The 18,133-nt window shown below is 40.9% G+C and overlaps 1 protein-coding gene across 6 annotated transcripts in view; it reads right to left on the reverse strand.

Moving 5' to 3' along the window:
- The window catches only part of PHF20 (PHD finger protein 20), a 147,156-nt gene that overhangs the window by 127,961 nt on the left and 1,062 nt on the right, over positions 1-18,133 (reverse strand). Inside the window, exon 2 of one of the 6 annotated variants that reach the window (XM_049868732.1) lies at positions 4,855-4,877. The exons of the other annotated variants lie outside the window; for them this stretch is intronic. The gene's annotated coding sequence lies outside the window, so the exon portion shown is untranslated. The remainder of the gene's footprint in view (positions 1-4,854; positions 4,878-18,133) is intronic. 6 annotated transcript variants of the gene reach the window in all.

Consider the following 18,133-nt stretch of genomic DNA (forward strand, 5'->3'; position numbering starts at 1 on the left):
AGCAGCTTGGACTTCTTCCTTCAGTACCATCGGATCCTGATCATACACCACCTCTTTTTGGTATAATTGCTCTGTGTATTCCTTCCATCTTCTTTTGATGCTTCCTGTGTTGTTTAATATTTTCCCCACAGAATCCTTCACTATCGCAACTCGAAGCTTGAATTTTTTCTTCAGTTTTTTCAGCTTGAGAAACGCCGAGTGTGTTTTTCCCTTTTGGTTTTCCATCTCCAGCTCTTTGCACGTCATTATAAAACCTTACTTCGTCTTCTCGAGACGCCCTTTGAAATCTTCTGTTCAGTTCTTTTACTTCATCAATTCTTCTTTTTGCTTTAGCTGCTTGACATTCTAGAGCAAGTTTCAGAGTCTCCTCTGACATCCGTCTTGGTCTTTTCTTTTTTTTCAATGACCTCTTACTTTCTTTATGTATGATGTCCTTGATGTCATTCCACAACTCGTCTGGTCTTCGGCCGCTAGTGTTCAAAAAGTCAAATCTATTCTTCAGATGGTCTCTAAATTCAGGTGGGATATACTCATGGTCATATTTTGGCTCTAGTGGACTTGCTCTGATTTTCTTCAGTTTCAGCTTGAACTTGTATAGGAACAATTGATGGTCTGTTCCACAGTCAGCCCCTGGCCTTGTTCTGACTGATAATATTGCGCTTTTCCATCGTCTCTTTCCACAGATGTGTAGTCAATTTGATTTCCGTGTGTTCCATCTGGCAAGGTCCATGTGTATAGTCGCCGTTTATGTTGGTGAAAGAAGGTATTTGCAATGAAGAAGTCGTTGGTCTTGCAAAATTCTATCATTCGATCTCCGGCATTGTTTCTATCACCAAGGCCATATTTCCCAACTACTGATCCTCCTTCTTTGCTTCCAACTTTCGCATTCCAATTGCCAGTAATTATCAATGCATCTTGATTGCATGCATCACAGCAACACCCAAGCCTGGACAGTCAGACAAACTGACAGACATTTGGGGGAGGTTTTTGTTAGATAACTGTTAAATACATAAAGTCTTTCACAATGGACATTTCCACAAGAAAAAAAAATATGTAATGTAATGGATGAGTTATCCATTAAATCTCCCACTCTGAGAAGTTGATACTGGGGAGCATACAAAGCAAATTAAAACTGAGGCAGAAATGGTAGACAGTTACAATTAAGGAAGCTGAAAACTAAACTGAAAAGCTCTATTAGCAGGAGTGTTTAATATACATGGATGCTAGAAAAGGAAGTATGAAAGGGATTTGACTGGGTTTACTTATCATACTCCAGGAAAATGAAACATCAAATATGACAGGTAAGTATAATCGAATCAGTAGAAAAGTCTTTTCGATTTGCCTGACATACCACATCAAATTATCTACCTTTTCATCTCTGACTTCACGTACACTAAGTAACATTCTGAGTAATAGTTTGGCCTCCCAGATTATACGAAAAAGTGATACCCAACAAAAAGGCAGAACAAAACTGAACATTCACTGAGCTGCTATTATTTGTCAGGCTCCATGCAGGAGGACAGCCCACTTTTACAAACGCAATATAATGTAAAGGGGTTAAAAGCTTGGGCTTGAATCCCCAGCTCCACCATTATTAGCTCGATGTACTTGGACAAATTACTTAACCCCTCTCAATCTGTGTCCTCTCGTAAAATGCGAATGGTGATGATAATAGCACCTATCTTTAAGGAGTGGGTGTGAGGATTAAATGAAATAATCCATGTAGAATTTAGCACAAGGCTATACAGCACTAAAACCTAACATCAAACCCACTGCCATCAAGTCGATTCCAACTAATAGCAACCCCACAGGATTTCCAAGACTGTAAGTCTACAGAAGTAGCCTACCACATATTTCTCCCACAGAGCGGCTAGTGGTTTGGAACTGCCAAACTTTGGGTTAGCAATGGAACGTTTTAATCACTATACCACCACAGCTACAGAATTAGTAACTATTAGTAACTGTATTATCATAAATTAGGAAATTAGGCTTAAATTATTCTGGTTCAGGTTCAGCTACTAAGTGATGAGCCCAAGAAAAAAAGCCCAGATCTGATGGGTTTTGGAATCAATTCTTTCCACCACACATCTTCCCTCTGTCCTCGCCCCTACCCTGCACCCTAGGAAGCCTTACAGTCAAAATATAGGAATGAGGGAGCAAGGCAGTAAATGAATGAAGATGAGCAAATTACTCCCAGTGGCTCAAGAAAACCAATTCTTCTTTAGGCTGAACTGTCAAAAAGTGCTTCTTAATCATGAAATAAAAGCAATTTCAGTGTAATTCTAACCCACCCGTTTGAAGTTTCATCTCCAGTATTACACAGAACAAGAGAAAGGCTGATGGGGCTTTCATGTCCCATCACCAAAGCTCCCTCTACCCTCCTGGGGTGACAGGGTTTGTTTTTAAATTTCACACCAATTATTTCAACAAACCATTAGGGAGTACTTGCCATCAGTAAGGCACTGCCCTGGAAAATAGGGATAAGAAATTCAACTCAGTCTCTGCTCCAGTCCACTCAGACACAAATACTGAGAAAGATGAACAAGCTCTAATAAAGGGCAAAAGGTAAGGGCACCAGAGAAATCATCCAAAAATCTCAATTTAATTTGAAGACATGTACTAAAGAATTAAAAGAAAGAAAGATTTCAAGACAGAAGCAGGACTTTCCAAAATCAGATTACATCAGGAGTACATTTATGCTTCTCATGTTGACTTTTAAAGGCAAATCATTTTTCTAAAGATGCAAGAGTGCTAAGATTCTGTAGCTTTTAACCTATCTACCCTTGAGGAGGAAACCCTAGTGGCGTAATGGTTAAGTACTACGGATGCTAACCAAGGGGTCGGCAATTCAAATCCGCCAGTCGCTCCCTGGAAACTCTATGGGGCAGTTCTACTCTGTCCTTTAGGGTCACTATGAGTCAGAATCGACTCAGTGGCAGTGGGTTTGGTTGTTGGGTTTATCCTCGAGGACCTTAGCTTTTCCTTCCAAAAATTTCCGGCTTCCAGAATAAGAAGAACGTAAGTACGTTCAATAAGGACACAAGGAAAAACTGACTAAAAGAAAAAAATCTAATGTAATCTGAATTTATGTAGGATAAAGACCTTTGGCAGGACATCAAAATTATTCCTTTACATTCAAATTTACCTACAATGGGAGCTCACTGCTACACAGGAGACAGAGACTAGTTTATTTTGTTAAAAAAAAGCTATTCCCGGTTAATGGCCTGATTCAAGATAATGAAAGCTTTAAATGTACACTGTGTAGTACAGTTTAAAAGGTACTTTTACAAAAGACAAACGGGGGGAAATCAACTGCAACGCATATAACAAAAAGCTAGCTTCCTTTATTAACAAAGGGTTCATACAAACCAAGAACAAAAAAGGCAAATGACTTACTTAAAAATGGGCAAAGTATAAGAACTGGCAGATTATGGGGGCGGGGGGGATACAAAGGTCTAATAAACATGTGACAACAAATCCATATAACCTCACCCTAAATTCAAAGAAATACAAATAAAATAACTTTTTTTTTCACTTTTCGGACGGGCAAAAAAGTTAAGAGGACACCCAGAGAGGAGAAAGAGCCATGCGCATACACTGTTGGCAGAAGCATACATTGGAAAACCCTTTCTAGAGGCAACTGCACACTATTACAGAAATGCATATATCCTCTGACCCAGCAGTCCCACCGCCAGGAACTTATCCTATAGGTACACCCCCAAAGTTTGCCAAATTATCTTTCAGAATGATCTATGCAGCTTTGCAATTTCTACAGCAAAACTGAGAACCAACCAAAGTGTCCATCAAGAGAGGCCTAGTTAAATGAATTATGGTTCATCTATACAAAAGAATGTTGTACAGCTATTATAAGGAATAATGGCAATTGGTACATGCTGATATGGCGCCCTCTGCAAGATACATTAAGTAAAAACCACGGTACAGAGGCATGCATATGGTAGTATTCCTTTAGTGTAAGCAAACAAGCATAAACATAAATATAGGCATAGATACATTACAGCATAAGCATAAAATTATTTCTTAGAAGGAACTGAGAAACTAAGTAGTTCTTTTAATAACAGTAACAGGGCATGAGAATAGAACTTTTCATTTTTTATCTTTCTGTATTGCTAAAGTTTTATGAATGTACTTTTTTTTAAATTATCAACAGGGATTATCTATGTAGTACAATTTTAATTTTGGATTACTTCTTTACCTTTCCTCATATTTTAAAAAATTGTTATTTAAAAATACAAAAGCCCTTTCATCTTTATACTATCTCACTGGATCATCACAACTGCCAGATGACATACTTAAGAACTGTGATGTTCCCATGGTACAGAAAAAAAACTGCAGTGCAGAGGGCTAGTGGCTTTCAAGATCCTCCAAGACAGGACACGTTCCTCTTATGAAAGGGAAGAGGATTTCTCCCACAGGCTGACAAACCACTTCTTGAAGGCTTATGTTCTTTCCCGCTCTTTCCCCTACAAAAGTCCTGCTATGCTTACATTCATGCTTTCAGATATAAACATAATCTGAATACAGGAAAGTAAAGTAATTGGACAGTGTTCAAAATGTTGTGTAAGAATGATCACACCATTATATAACAAGCAGAAATATTTAATTTTTCAGAAAGGACAAAATCCAACACTGGCCCAGCTCTTGGGAAACTGGACACTTCAACACTGCCTGGGGCTCTGACCATGGCCATCTTTTTGTACCTCAAACTGAAAGAAAAGAACAAGCCATAAAACTGCTTATACACTTGGACTCAAGTAATTTCAATCTGAAGAATACAATCCAAGATAAAAATAAATCATTTGTGAAAACAAGAAAAGGAAAAAAAACTGTACTTACTAGACAGCAGACATGTGTTATATCTGGGGAAGGGAAAGGAAATACACAAAATGAGGGAAGTCAATACAACATGACCAATACACATAAAGACACTGAGAGGTACACAAGAATAAAGGACAACTACAGTAACTACTATACCATATACAATTCTGCAACAACAGTAATAACAACCAAAAATTTGTGAGTGGTTACCTAGGTAGATATGTACGCTCTATAGACGGGGGAGGGCATATGAGAGGGCATGCAAGTACATATACGGGTATAAAAAAAAAAAAAACCACTGCCGTCGAGTCGATTCCAACTCATAGCGACCCTATACGATAGAGTAGAACTGCCCCATAGAGTTTCCAAGGAGTGCCTGGCCAATTCGAACTGCCGACGTTTTGGTTAACAGCCATAGCACTTAACCACTACGCCACCAGGGTTTCCTTATATGGGTATAGTTCTGGGTATCTATATATACATACTCATATGGGTACTCATATGTGCTGCATGTATATTCATATATATAATAGAGCACACGGGGGCACAGCTCTGGAAACTTCTTAGACATATCCAAACACCTCGTGGGACTGAGTTACTGGGCTTGAAGGCTAAGGACCACAGTCTCAGGGGACATCTAGGTCAACTGGCATAACATAGTTCATAAAGATAACGTTCTACATCCTAGTATGGCAAGTAGCATCTGAGGTCTTAAAAGCTTGCAAGCGGCCACCTAAGATACAACTATTGGTCTCCTCCCATCTGGAGCAAAGAAGAATGAAGGAAACAATTAGTCCAAAAGACTAATGGCCCACATGAGACCAGAAGAACTAGATGGTGCCTAGCTACCACTACTGACCACTCTGACCAGGGCACAATAGAAGGTTCCATTTAGAATGGGAGAAAAATGTAGAACAAAATTCAAATTCATAAAAAAAAAGACCAGACTTACTGGAATGACAGAGCCTAGAGGAACCCCCGGGGACTATCGCCCTAAGACACCCTTTTAACTTGGAACTGAAGCCACTCCCAGAGGTCACCTTTCAGCCAAGTAATTGATTGGCCTATAAAATAAACAGTAACACCGTGAGGAATATGCTTCTTAGAACAATCACCTATACGAGACCAAACTGACAACATCTGGCAAAAAGCAAAGAGAAGGTAAAGAGGGCCAGGGAAACCACGAGGATGGAAAACAAGGAAGCCAGGGTGGAAATGGGGAGAGTACAGACACATTGTGGGGACAGAAACCAATGTCACAGAACAATTTGTATATGAATTGTTGAATGGAAAACTCATTTGGTATGTAAACTTTCAACTACAGCACATAAAATGTTAAACATAAACACTCTGTGAAAACAAAAAAACTATAGTTCATTGCATGATTCTGTAAAAACTGGATATAGTTCACATGTTCAAGAACAAGAGAATATTTAAGCAAAATTCAGTATAGTAAGACTATACTATAAGCTCTGATTAGGGAAAGAAATTATTGGAGCTTGACAGATACCTCATAAATGAAATTAAGTTGTTTTTGTTTTTTTTTTTTACTAAAATGACAGTATGAGCTAACCTTACAAAAAGGAGTAGACAAAATACTCCTATGCACACTGACAAGGCCAACATAAAAAATAATTTACAATAATAGCTAACTCTACATAAACTAATTTAATTCTTGCAACCCAAGAGGTAAGAACTATTATTTATCCTCATTGTAAAGATGAGGAAAGAGAGGAATAAAAGTTAACGACACCCAAGGACCCCCGTATAGTAATGGGCTGTGCCAAGATTTGAATCTAGGCCCTATGGCTCCTGTGTCCACATTCTTAACCACTACCCCACTCTTGTTTATAATAAGCTACATCTTTGAGTTCTCTTTCTTCATTCATTAAATAGGGATGATGGTCCCTAACTTGGGTGCTATGAGGATTAGATAAGGTTTGCAAATCCCCTACTAAAATGCCTGGCATAAAGTAGGTACTCAATAAATAGCAGAATTGTCTGAATTCATAAAACATTTACAGTTAATAATGTATTCACAAGGACTCTGGGTTTTATTTTGGGAGAGGTGAAAGAGTAGTGTCGCCATGGCAACTGGAGGTCCTGCCCTCAGCAATCCCATTGTGGTCTGGGAGAAGGGAGTGAGGGCTCAAAGTAATGAAGAGTTAGAAGTGATGGATACGGGAAAAGACCTTTCAATGAGTTACCTCTGGGACAGGGTTACAGTAAAATAAGCTCTGGGACACTCCAGAAATAATGTCAATCACCAGAAACTACAGAATAGGCTTTGGGATAACCTAATGGTGCTTACCACCAGGCTTGCGTTCAACCTCCATTAAAGGGTGATGGTGCCTTTTAAACTCAAGGCAACCTCTTTTCAATTGATGGACGCTCCAAATGAAAGACCAGCTTAAATCTTTATGCCTCCTTCATTTAATAAATATTTATGGAGTGTTTGCTGTGCGCCAGGTGCTGGGGATAGATACAGGGAGGACGAGACATCCCTTCACCCTATTGTCTAGGAGGGAAGGCAGGCAATAAACAAGATAAACACACATATAAAGAAGATAATTTCTGACAGCGATAAATACCGTGGGAAAAAAAAACAACAAAATCATGAGAACCAGCGACATTGGAAGAACACCTTACATAAGGCTGTCATGTCAAAAGGTCTCTGTGAGGAGCTGGTGTCAAAGGAGAGACCTAAATGCCAAGAAGACAACATGTGAAGATCTCGGGGAAGAGAATTCCAGGCAGAAGGAACACAACAAAAGAGCATCAGGCAGGAATGAGGTTTCGAGACAGCCTTGAGCCCAGGTGATGGAGACTCTCCCTGAAGCCCGTGCAGCTGACCCAAAAGAGCATAAATAATATCAGCATGCTCAGTGATACCTAGATCTCCCAGAAGAAAGCTTCTAAGGGGACTCTTTGCCAAAAGTTCTGCCTTAGAAGAAGGCTGGGAAAGCTTAAGGATGGAAGAAAGCACAGACGAGCTTTAGAGTCAGACAACAGGGTACCAATTCTGGCTCTGCTCATTGTTGACCAATGAGAAAAATCACTGAGGCTCAGTATGCCCATCTATACAATGGGATTAATAACTCCTATCTCTTAGAGTTGTGATGAATACAGGAGCTAATGGATATCAAACACTTAGCACAGTAAACACCAAATACATATTCAGGATTGGTGATGGTCATGATGCTACACTAGTACTAGCAAAAAGGACACAGGCCAAAGATTACAGTCAATATTCAAAGTATTACAGTTAATGATACTATGAAATATTCACAAATAGAATCCAATGTGCTAAAGAACATACTAAAGGGTACAGCTTTAGTGCTAGGGAAATAACAAGTTGGTTTCGGTAGGGACAAGGACTCTTGCACCACCATCCTCAAGGACACAGAAGGAAGGCTGGACTCTCCCAGGTCACCCTGAAGGACCTAAATTAGTCTCTTTTACTTGAAGGAAGAAAGGAGAGAAGAGAAAGAGGGGAGGAGGAAAAAAGGAAAGAAAATACACCCAAAAAACTCCCTTACCCTCTTCCCAGATACTCGAAATGCCTTCTCTAGAGAGCCAAGCTTTTCTTTCCACAATTAAAATTCAGACAAACAGCAAACATGGCTTGAGCTTACTCATTCCAAATGACTGAGAACGTGTGGGTTCTATCAGTGGATCTTCCCAGAAGCAGTGAAAAGGGCCTAGTGCCAGACTTGACTCTAAAATATATTTGCTGTATGACCTTTGGACATTACTCAACTTCACTGAGCTAATCATCTTACCCTCAAAAGTTCCTTCTCCTTTTCTCTTCATCACAACTTAAGGCCCCAAGACTGGCCAATGTGCCAAGCTCTACAGAGACACAGGCATCACCCTCATCTCCTTCCTCTCCCTCACCTGCCTTCCACCCTCAGTCACCATTTTGTAGCACCTACTTATAGGTCTCTGCCACTGCCAAGTCATTGCCTGGTTTGGGCCCCCATCGACTCTAATCCTGATTACTGTGACAGTTCTCATCAGAGCTCCAAACCTCCAGCCACATCCTCCCCAGATACAAATCAATATTGTCTTACGAACTGACAACTTTTGAGTGTCTATTTTACGACAGATACTATTCTAAGTGCTTTACATACAACATCTCGTTTAGCATCTACCTTATTATAGGTTTGCAATGAGGATGAAAAAACTGAGGTTCAAAGGTAGCAAGCAGCAGGACAAGGAACTGAACCCAGATAGTCTGACTGAATCAAGTACTACACTGTTACTACTCTTCCACACTGCTACGACAGTGGTATTTCTAAAATGCAAATCTTAACATTTGTTTAAAACAGTTCAGTGGACTCCCTACAGAACAGAGTTCAAGCAAGCTACTCAGTGCTGCATAAGGCCATCCGTGAGTTAGCGGTTACTAGACCAAACCAAATCAGGAATCTCTAAAGATGGGAGCTTAAAAGGAGGGAAACAGGCAGGCTTACCAGAGCGGCAGCGGCCCACGGTTGTTATATGTTGTTATATAATCTGTTATATATAACAACTATGAGCCAGCTCCACTGTTTACCAGGTAACCTTACACAAGTCATTTCAGGCTCCTCATCTAAAAAACAGGGATACTAACAGTACCTATTTCATACAGACGTTATGAAGATAAAAATTACTTACACATAGCCTGGCACTCAATAAGCTCTCAAGGATATTACTGCTTTTGCACCCCACACTCCAGCCACACCCAAACTCCTTGCAGTTCCCACTTCCAGGACTTCTGTACAAACAAACTGTTTCCTCTGCCTGGACCTTCAGGACTAGGGTCAACTGTCAGTATCTCCCAGAAGGGTTTGCTGGGCCTGGCCTGAAGAGGCTTCCTTCCACATTTCCACCCCAGGTTTCCACAACTAGAAATCCTCTCATTGCAGCCTGGCCTGCTCTCTGGGCCACAGCATTCACTCCTCTACGTTGAAACTGTCTGTTTCTGAACTGATTTTTCCCATGAGGAGTTCGCAACCCCAGCATCTAGCAAGCACAGTGCCCACATGTGGCTGGTCAGATGCTTGTTAAATGAGATAACCTCGGCTTCCTCACTGGCAAAATTGGAATAAAAACAGAGACCAATATCACCCACTTCAAGGGTTGCAAAGATTTGAGACAAACCTGTGGAGGCTCTTTGAAAAGTGCTATCCATGGGTAAATGCAGGAACTGTTATTAGTCCTCAGGGGCAGGGGGAAGAAAGTAGGAACGAGGCACCTGAAGACAAACTACAATTTCACCCCTGGGGCCTAAGAAAAGCTGTATCTGTTTTTTCTGTCACTGGAGGCTCCAATGTGCAAATGTTGATAGCCCTGGAGTAGTTCTGTGTGGGTTTGTTTTGGGGGGGGGGGGGATCTTTTTTTCAACACACCTGACTAAGCTGCTCTTACAGGATTCCTTAGTTGAGGTATTACTTTATTACAAAGGTAAACAATTTGGAGATGGCATCATTACTCTGCCAAGGGGGTCTTTAAAGACTTTTTCCTGAATTACAATGTAAAACAAAACCCAACCATTTCACTGCCTATAAAGTTTTAAAGACACATAATAGTTAATTTAATTACCATATTCTTTAAATATTAACTTTTATTCCTGACTTATTATTAATATTAGAAAATGGCTAACATTTACTGAGTATTTATTGTGGGCTAAGTCTTTGTCAAATATCTCATTTCCAACAGTGCGGAGAAGTTGACAGTACTTTGTCTATTTTATAGCCCAGGAAAGGAGACTTAGATTAAGTAAACGACTTGCCCACAGTCACCCAGCTACAAAGTGGAAGAGCTGGGATTTGAGAACCAGGCCCCTCTTCAAAACTGACTACACTTACACCGCTTTTAGAAACAAGACCTTTGGGATATTTGAACATTAATGATATCAAGGGATTATCATTAAATTTTTATGTGTGAAAATGAAAAAAAAATTTAATAGTCCTTATCTTTTATAGACACTACTGATGTAGTTTTTGATAAAATAAAAATTAACAAACAAGGCCCATGGGAGGGGAAAACCTTACAAACATTTTCTGAGAGGAATAAAACAAAAGTAATAATGGTAACATATACTCAACTCTTCACAGTTCATTGTGCTTTGATAACCCTATAAATTAGGTTTTCTTATTCCCATTTTACAGATCAGGAAATGGAGGGAAAGGTAACATTTACTAACACCGCCAACGATCCATGGAAGGTGATTATGATGACACTCGAGTGAGGAAACACAAGTTAAGTAATTTGCCATGCTGGAAAAATCTACTTCCAACGTCCATGCCATAGCGAGAGGGCCAAAAGGTTTAAGTCAAATACGGAAGTTACGTGTGGCCCCAGAAGAGCATCAGATGCTAGAACTCAAACTTGGGCAAGATTCTGCCTCTCAATCCTGGGTCCCTGCCACCACATACAATGGAAATGAAAAGTGGCCTCTTTAACTATCTTGCCTTCCTGAATTACAGATGTCTCATTCTCATATAAGTCCCTGGATAATGCAAATGGTAAAGCCCTTGGCTACTAACCAAAAGGTTTCCAGTTCAAACCCACCCAGAAGTGCCTCAGAAGAAAAGCCTGGCGATGTGCTTCTAAAAGGTCACAGCTATGAAAACCCTATGATGCACAGTTCTACTCTGCAACACATGGAGTCATCATGAGTTGGAATCAACTTGACAGAAACTGATTCTCATATAACCAATTTCATTCAATTCTCTTGACCAATTTCCTACTCAACAAAGCACAAAGGGCAGTATTCACCACTCCATGGGGCCAAGGGACAGCCAAGCAGTACAAACCAGCTGCGCCCAGGAAACCCAAGAAAAGTGGCCTGCACCAGGAGGGCTGTGCTTCTACAATTAAGGGATGTTTGCGTGGTCAGGAATAGAATCTGGGGTGTGGGTAGCAAGGCCCTTCTCTCCACCATGCTCCAGACCCGAGTTCCAGGCTGCCACACTTTCGATACTGTGATTAAAGTGACTTATTTAAACCTCTGGGGTAAAAATAAGGTGGCAGTAGAGTATGTTTTTAGCATATGTAAGAGCACTGGGATTGAAGGAAAAAAAGACTGCTTATTAGCTAAATGATCTTGGATTCAGTTTGTTCATCTGGTAAATGGTAATAATAGACCAGTTGTGAGGACGCAATGAGATTCTATAGAAAACTCCAAAAAATGCTAGCTAATATTATTACTGTAAAATGCCTGCATTTCCAGGCCAGGTTTCCACAACCTAGAAATCCGAAATCCCGTGCATTTGTAGAAGCAAGGAAGGCATGTCAATTCACCTACCCCACGGACCTTTTCCATGTAGAAAAGAGGTATTAACTCCTCTTGAAAATTAGGTCTCTACTAGCACAGAGTCCAAATTATCATTTAAGATGCCTGAGAGTCACACACTGACCAATGGAATAGAATTGAGGGCCCAGAAACAAACCCACACATCTACGGTCAGCAGATTTTTTACAAAGGTGCTAAATTCATTCAATGGAGAAAGAAGAGTTTCTTCAATAAATGGTGCTGGGAAAACTGGATTTCCACATGCAGAAAAATGAAACAGGATCCAGGCCTCACACCAAACACAAAAACAAATTAAAAATAGATTAAGGACTTAACTGTGCAAACTAAAACCATAAAATTCTTAGAAGAATAAGCAGGGACAAAGCTGTCAGGCCTAGCTTTGAACAATGGATTAGCTAATACAATAACAAAAGTACAAACAGCAAAAGACAAAATAAATGGGACCTCATAAAAATCAAAAAACTTTCGTTCATCAAGACTTTACCAAAAAAGTGAAAAGACAAGCTACTGGCTGGGAGAACATCTTGGCGAAGCATATATATGTAAAACTTCGACAGCTTAACAACAAAAAGACAAATGCGAATCATAACAGGGACAAAGGACTTGAACACACAGTCACCCAAGAGGACACTCAAATGGCCATCAAACACATGAAAAGATGCTCGATATCATTAGCCATCAGAAAGATGCAAATCAAAACTACGATGAGCTCCCATTTCACTCCCATTAGGATGGCCCTATGGCATAGTGGTTAAGTGCTATGGCTGCTAACCAAAGGGTCGGCAGTTCGAATCGGCCAGGCACTCCTTGGAAACTCTATGGGGCAGTTCTACTCTGTCCTGTAGGGTTACTATGAGTTGCAATCTCCTCAATGGCACTGGGTTTTTCTGGGAGGATGGCTAAGACTTAAAAAAAAAAAAACAGAATAACAAACGTTGGTGAGGATGTGGGGAAGCTGGAACCCTTATCCATTGCTGGTGGGAAAGAAAAATAGTACAGCTGTTGTGGAAAAACAGTCTGACAGCTCCTCGTAAAACTGAAAATAGAACTACCATGTGACCCAGCAATTCCACTCCTAGGTATATACCCAAAAGTCTTGAAAGCAGAGACTCAAAAAGAGATCTGTACACCAATGTTCACTGCAGCACTATTCACAATAGCCAAAAAGTAGAAACAATCTAAATACCCATCAACAGATGGATGGATAAACAAAATGTGGTACATACCTACAGTGGAATACCACTCAGCCAGTAGAAGGAATGAAATCTTGATACAAACTACAGTATGGATGGACTTTGAAGACATTATGCTGAGTGAAATAAGACAATCACAAAAGGACAAATATTGTATGACCTCACATACATAAAAACACAAACGGAAAAAAAAAAAAAAGATGCCTGAGAGTCAGTATTTAAAATCCCAGGATTCTGCTTCTGACACAGATAAGCTGTCACTGAATAAAACCATCATTTTAAATCCTTCCTCGTCTCTCCCCTCCCTCCCTCCATGCCCAAAGTCCACTCATTCAGGCTCCACCTCCCTTTCTTACAACCTCCCTATATTTACACTTGGCGACTCATACCATACCAGGCTCCTAAAATTTTACGAGATTTCTGCAGCTCATTACTTCCATTATTTGGCCAAAGAAAAGTATGACTAGAGATCTAACCCAAGATCTAACCAATCCAAATTCCGGTCAAAGCAGTATTAAAAATCGGGGTTTGAATTTCAATTAGATCACCCCATGGTTAGTCAGTCAACAACCCGTAAGGGGCAGTCATTGAGAGATGACCATGACATGGACAACACTTCCCCTTTCTCCAAGTTTACGATCTAACCAGGGAAACAGATGAAGCACACATTTTGGCTCAAAAAATGCTTATCAAAAAAAAAAATGTAAACTTTCCCCATATGACTTCCCAGAAAGATTTGGAAGGGATAAATGTAAGATTATATATACCCTTTGCACCCTGATTTCTAGGCAGCGCCAGCAACTGCCTTTGAGAATAACCAGGTGTTCTCAAAGAACTATTACTGTTCATTGTTGAACTTATTTGAAATCTAAATTTCTTATTATTGCCCTCAGCAATTTCTTGTCTAGGGTTTTGTGGCTGTGCATGTGTTCCTAAGAGGGAGAACACTTGGAAGTAATTGTTAAATGGTGTTTGTCCTTGGGATACAAATTCCAGATTGGAAATTTAAGTACCTTTAAAATTCAGGGGAGTCCCTGGGTGGTGTCAACAGTTAATGCACTTGGCGGCTAACTAGAAGGCACCCAAAAGCACCTCAGAGGAAAGGCCCAGTGATTCGCTTCCAAAAAATTCAGTCACTGAAAACCCTGTGGAGCACAGTTCTACTCCGATACACAGGGGGTCGCCAGGAGTCGGAATCTACACCACAGCAATCAGTTGTTTTTGTTTGTTTGTTTGTTTGTTTTTTAAATCCAGGAAGAAGTTCCAGTTAGCTAATTTCCCACAGATAAGGGAGACCTTGGGAGAAGAGGGCTGAAAGTATTAATCTCTTTCCTCAAACTCTAGCCAAAGGCAAACTACATGCTTCACCTTTAAACTGCATGCATCTGCCTTGGTAATTCAAAGCAAAATACAATGCTGGGGTGGATGGGAGGAGAAAACATTTTTAAAATATATACGTGATAAGAAAACTTACAAATAAACACGGTTATATGCATGCTGTAGCCTCCCTCTCAGTGATGGGGGAAATAGCTAATGTTGAATGAAGAACTCAGTGAAGACTTTCTTGAGAATTTTAGGCTGTTTTCAATTAAACACAGCATGGCACTGGCAGAGAACATGGTGGCAAAAGAATGCTGAAGTTGGGTGTGAGGACAAGCTGGCTGCTTTGGCTAGAAAAAAGACAGTGGCAGAAGTGACGTGGACAAGGCAATGACTGGCAGACTGCCCAAAGGAGCACGTGAAGGAAATCAGATCAGCTACAACAAGCTCCCAGACACTGGGTTTCAAACCAAGGTACTGACAAAAACTCAGAGCAGGCCAGACCTTGGAGATAATCAGCCCTTCATTTTGCAAATGGGAAGAACTAGACCCAGTAGCATTAAGTGACTTGCCTGAGGTCTCGCAGCCAGTGAGTGGAAGAGCTGGGAGTACAGCCAAACACAGATCAAATCAGTTACTGAAGAGGATCTGACATTTATGTGAAGGATGGGAGCAGAGGGGGAACAAAACAGTCTAGTCATCAGGTTTGTCCTGATTAGGGCCTGGAATAGGATCATGATGGAAAAGGGCCATGACAGGTGACAGCCAGGGAAACAGGTACAGATGATTTAAGACGTTCAGAAAGGAAAAATCCAGTAAGACATAAGACTAGATTAGACATGTGGATACAAAACCATCAAGAAATGTCATCTTTCCACCAGCTTTTGCCTTTCTGGAGGACCCATACAGAGACAAGGCAGCAGCTTCCATTCAAGGTTCAGGCACCTACCTTTACCCGGGCCTTGCCCAGGCCAATTTACCGAACTCAGAAAACCAAGAAGGACTTCCTGGAAATACCAACACCTATGACCCTGCTGATTTGGGGTATCCCGGACTCCCTACCCATGGCAGGCTGACAGGTGAGGAACCAGAGACAGGCTGGCGGATTACTCTATCAGCTATACAGTACTTAGTAGAATAATTCTATGTCAAGAATTATGTTCACAATAAAAACATATTTAAGTGCTTAAATTTGTCAATATACGTAAGAAATGAAGCTCCTGGAAAATCTGGGCCATGGTTTACAACACTAATGCAAGATTAACTGTAATTGAGTATTAATAGTTCTCAAAAGGCGACCATGGCCTTGTACAAACTTTAATGGATGTGTGTCTGGATAAGAGCAAATGGAAAACAATATCCCAGTGTAAGGCCTACCACCACCTTCCTATTTTCACAGACAAATCTTTCCCTACGTACCTAGAACCTCACTACTCAAACCATTGTTCAGCAACATTAGCATCACCTGGGATGCCACCAGGACCCTACCTTAAACCTGTCAAGTCAGAGTCAGCATTTTAACAACAGCCCCAAGGTGATCTGTAGGCACAGTCCAGTCTGAGAAGCACTGGTGTTCAGCAACACAGAAAGAAACACAGGGGAAAAGTACTAAACAGGCAAATAAAGAGACAAAGTACCTGTTAACTTTCTGTAGACTATATTTTATTAGATACTGCTCAGCGAGACCACCGATATTTTTTTGTGAATTTGCTGTTTAGTAACGACCACATGATCTAAACTTAAGGTCTATTTCACTTCCTGAAATGACACAACTTAGTTCTGTTGCTTTCATTGTATGTAAAATGTAAAACAACTTAGTTGCTCTGAAAATACAATAATGGTTAATTTTATTCACGTTCTAACACTCAGTTCAGAGCACTTCTCCACAAGCCCCATTAATTCCTACAGGTTCCTGGGAGTATCATTAAATCCCCCAGCATCCCTAAGAAGCAGGTGCTTGGCAAACATCCAGTCTCCAAATGAGATTCAGAAGGACTTGGTCCTAAAAATGCAGTATTTTCCTGCCTTGTCCTGACAGTGCAGCTTCTCAGGCCCCAACTCTCTCTCCCAGTGAGGACTCATACAGCTGCACACTCAAGTACTTCCCAAGAGGGAGAAAGGTCAGAGGTGTCACTATCCCTTAAGCACTTGGAATTCCAGCTGTGGAGAAAAAAATCTGCTTGGGGGTTCAGGTGGAGAAGTCCTGAGTAAGGTCTGGGGAAAAAAAGAAATTAAACCAAACACGTTGCCATCAAGTTGACTCATAGTGACCCTATAGGACAGAGGAGAACTGCCCCATGGGGTTTCCAAGGAGCAGCTGGTGGATTTGAGCTGCCAACCTCTTGATTAACAGCCAAGTTCTTAACCATTGCACCGCCAGGGCTCCAAGATCTGGAAAGTCAGAGGGAAATACAAAAGAAAGAACCTACTGAGAGGCTCTTAAGAGACAAGAGGCAAGGTATTGTCGATTTTAAAGTGGGGGAGGGGGGTCGGGGGAAGCTTGGCAGTTTACGAGAGAGGATGATCAGGGAAAGAAAGTATCCCTCCCTCACCCCACCCCACCCCTGGAACAAGGACAAAAAGAATGACCAAAAGAGTCCTTCAATGGCCTCTTTTCTTGATAAAAGGAAGAAGTTACGTAGGGAAGAAGCTTATGGGTTGAAAGCAGAACTTGAAAATTCTCTTGAGGTTTTTTTCCAGCAGGAAGATAAAGCAAAGGAGAAAGCTATCTACCTAGCCAGAATCTTACAGAAAGCAAGCCACCAGGAGGATTAAGAGCCCTGTGGATAACCAAAGAAATGCAAGGGGATTCCTTTTCATTTTGAATTTAGCACTGGGGGCCAGGCAGTCCTGACCTGAGGCCACCACAAGCGGCAAGGGGAAAGAAGGGAAAATCTCTTCAGCCACTCAGTAAGTAGAGCAATGCTCAAAGTGGTTAGAAACCAGGGATAGGACAAGTCAAGTAAGTACACAGAAAGCAGAAAGATAAAAGATTCAATCTTCAGGGACCTCACTTGAGGGGGAGAATTCAGGAGGTATGACTATTGGAAGTATGCTCAAAAAAAGGTCCACAGAAGCACAAATTGGTGTGTTGAAGAAAAATACGCACTTACCAGGGGAAGGAAGAGGAAATGGGGTGCACTCAACCAGAGAGTGAGAGCACCTAGAAGGAAATCTCGTTTCAAAGAGGGAAGAAAACTGAGGAATAAAAATGTCTTCCTTGGAGAGCAGAAAAGCTAAAAAGGGTAAGGAACTGTGGAACGGAGACAAGCTCAAGAACCACGGATCAGCGCCCAGAAATGAAGGGACTCATGAAAAAGGTGTGCCCCTAGATGTGAAAAAAGCATCAATAAGGAAAAAAAGGTGCATTTCATACACTTTGGGAGCACAGGCAAGAAATACACTCTCAGATGAAAATAATCTTCCCAGGAAACAAGGTAGCTTGGCTTGGGGAACTCTTGAGAAAGGTTCAAACCCTAGA

The sequence above is a fragment of the Elephas maximus genome, chromosome 25 (assembly GCF_024166365.1).
Source record: "Elephas maximus indicus isolate mEleMax1 chromosome 25, mEleMax1 primary haplotype, whole genome shotgun sequence".
Taxonomy (NCBI): domain Eukaryota; kingdom Metazoa; phylum Chordata; class Mammalia; order Proboscidea; family Elephantidae; genus Elephas; species Elephas maximus.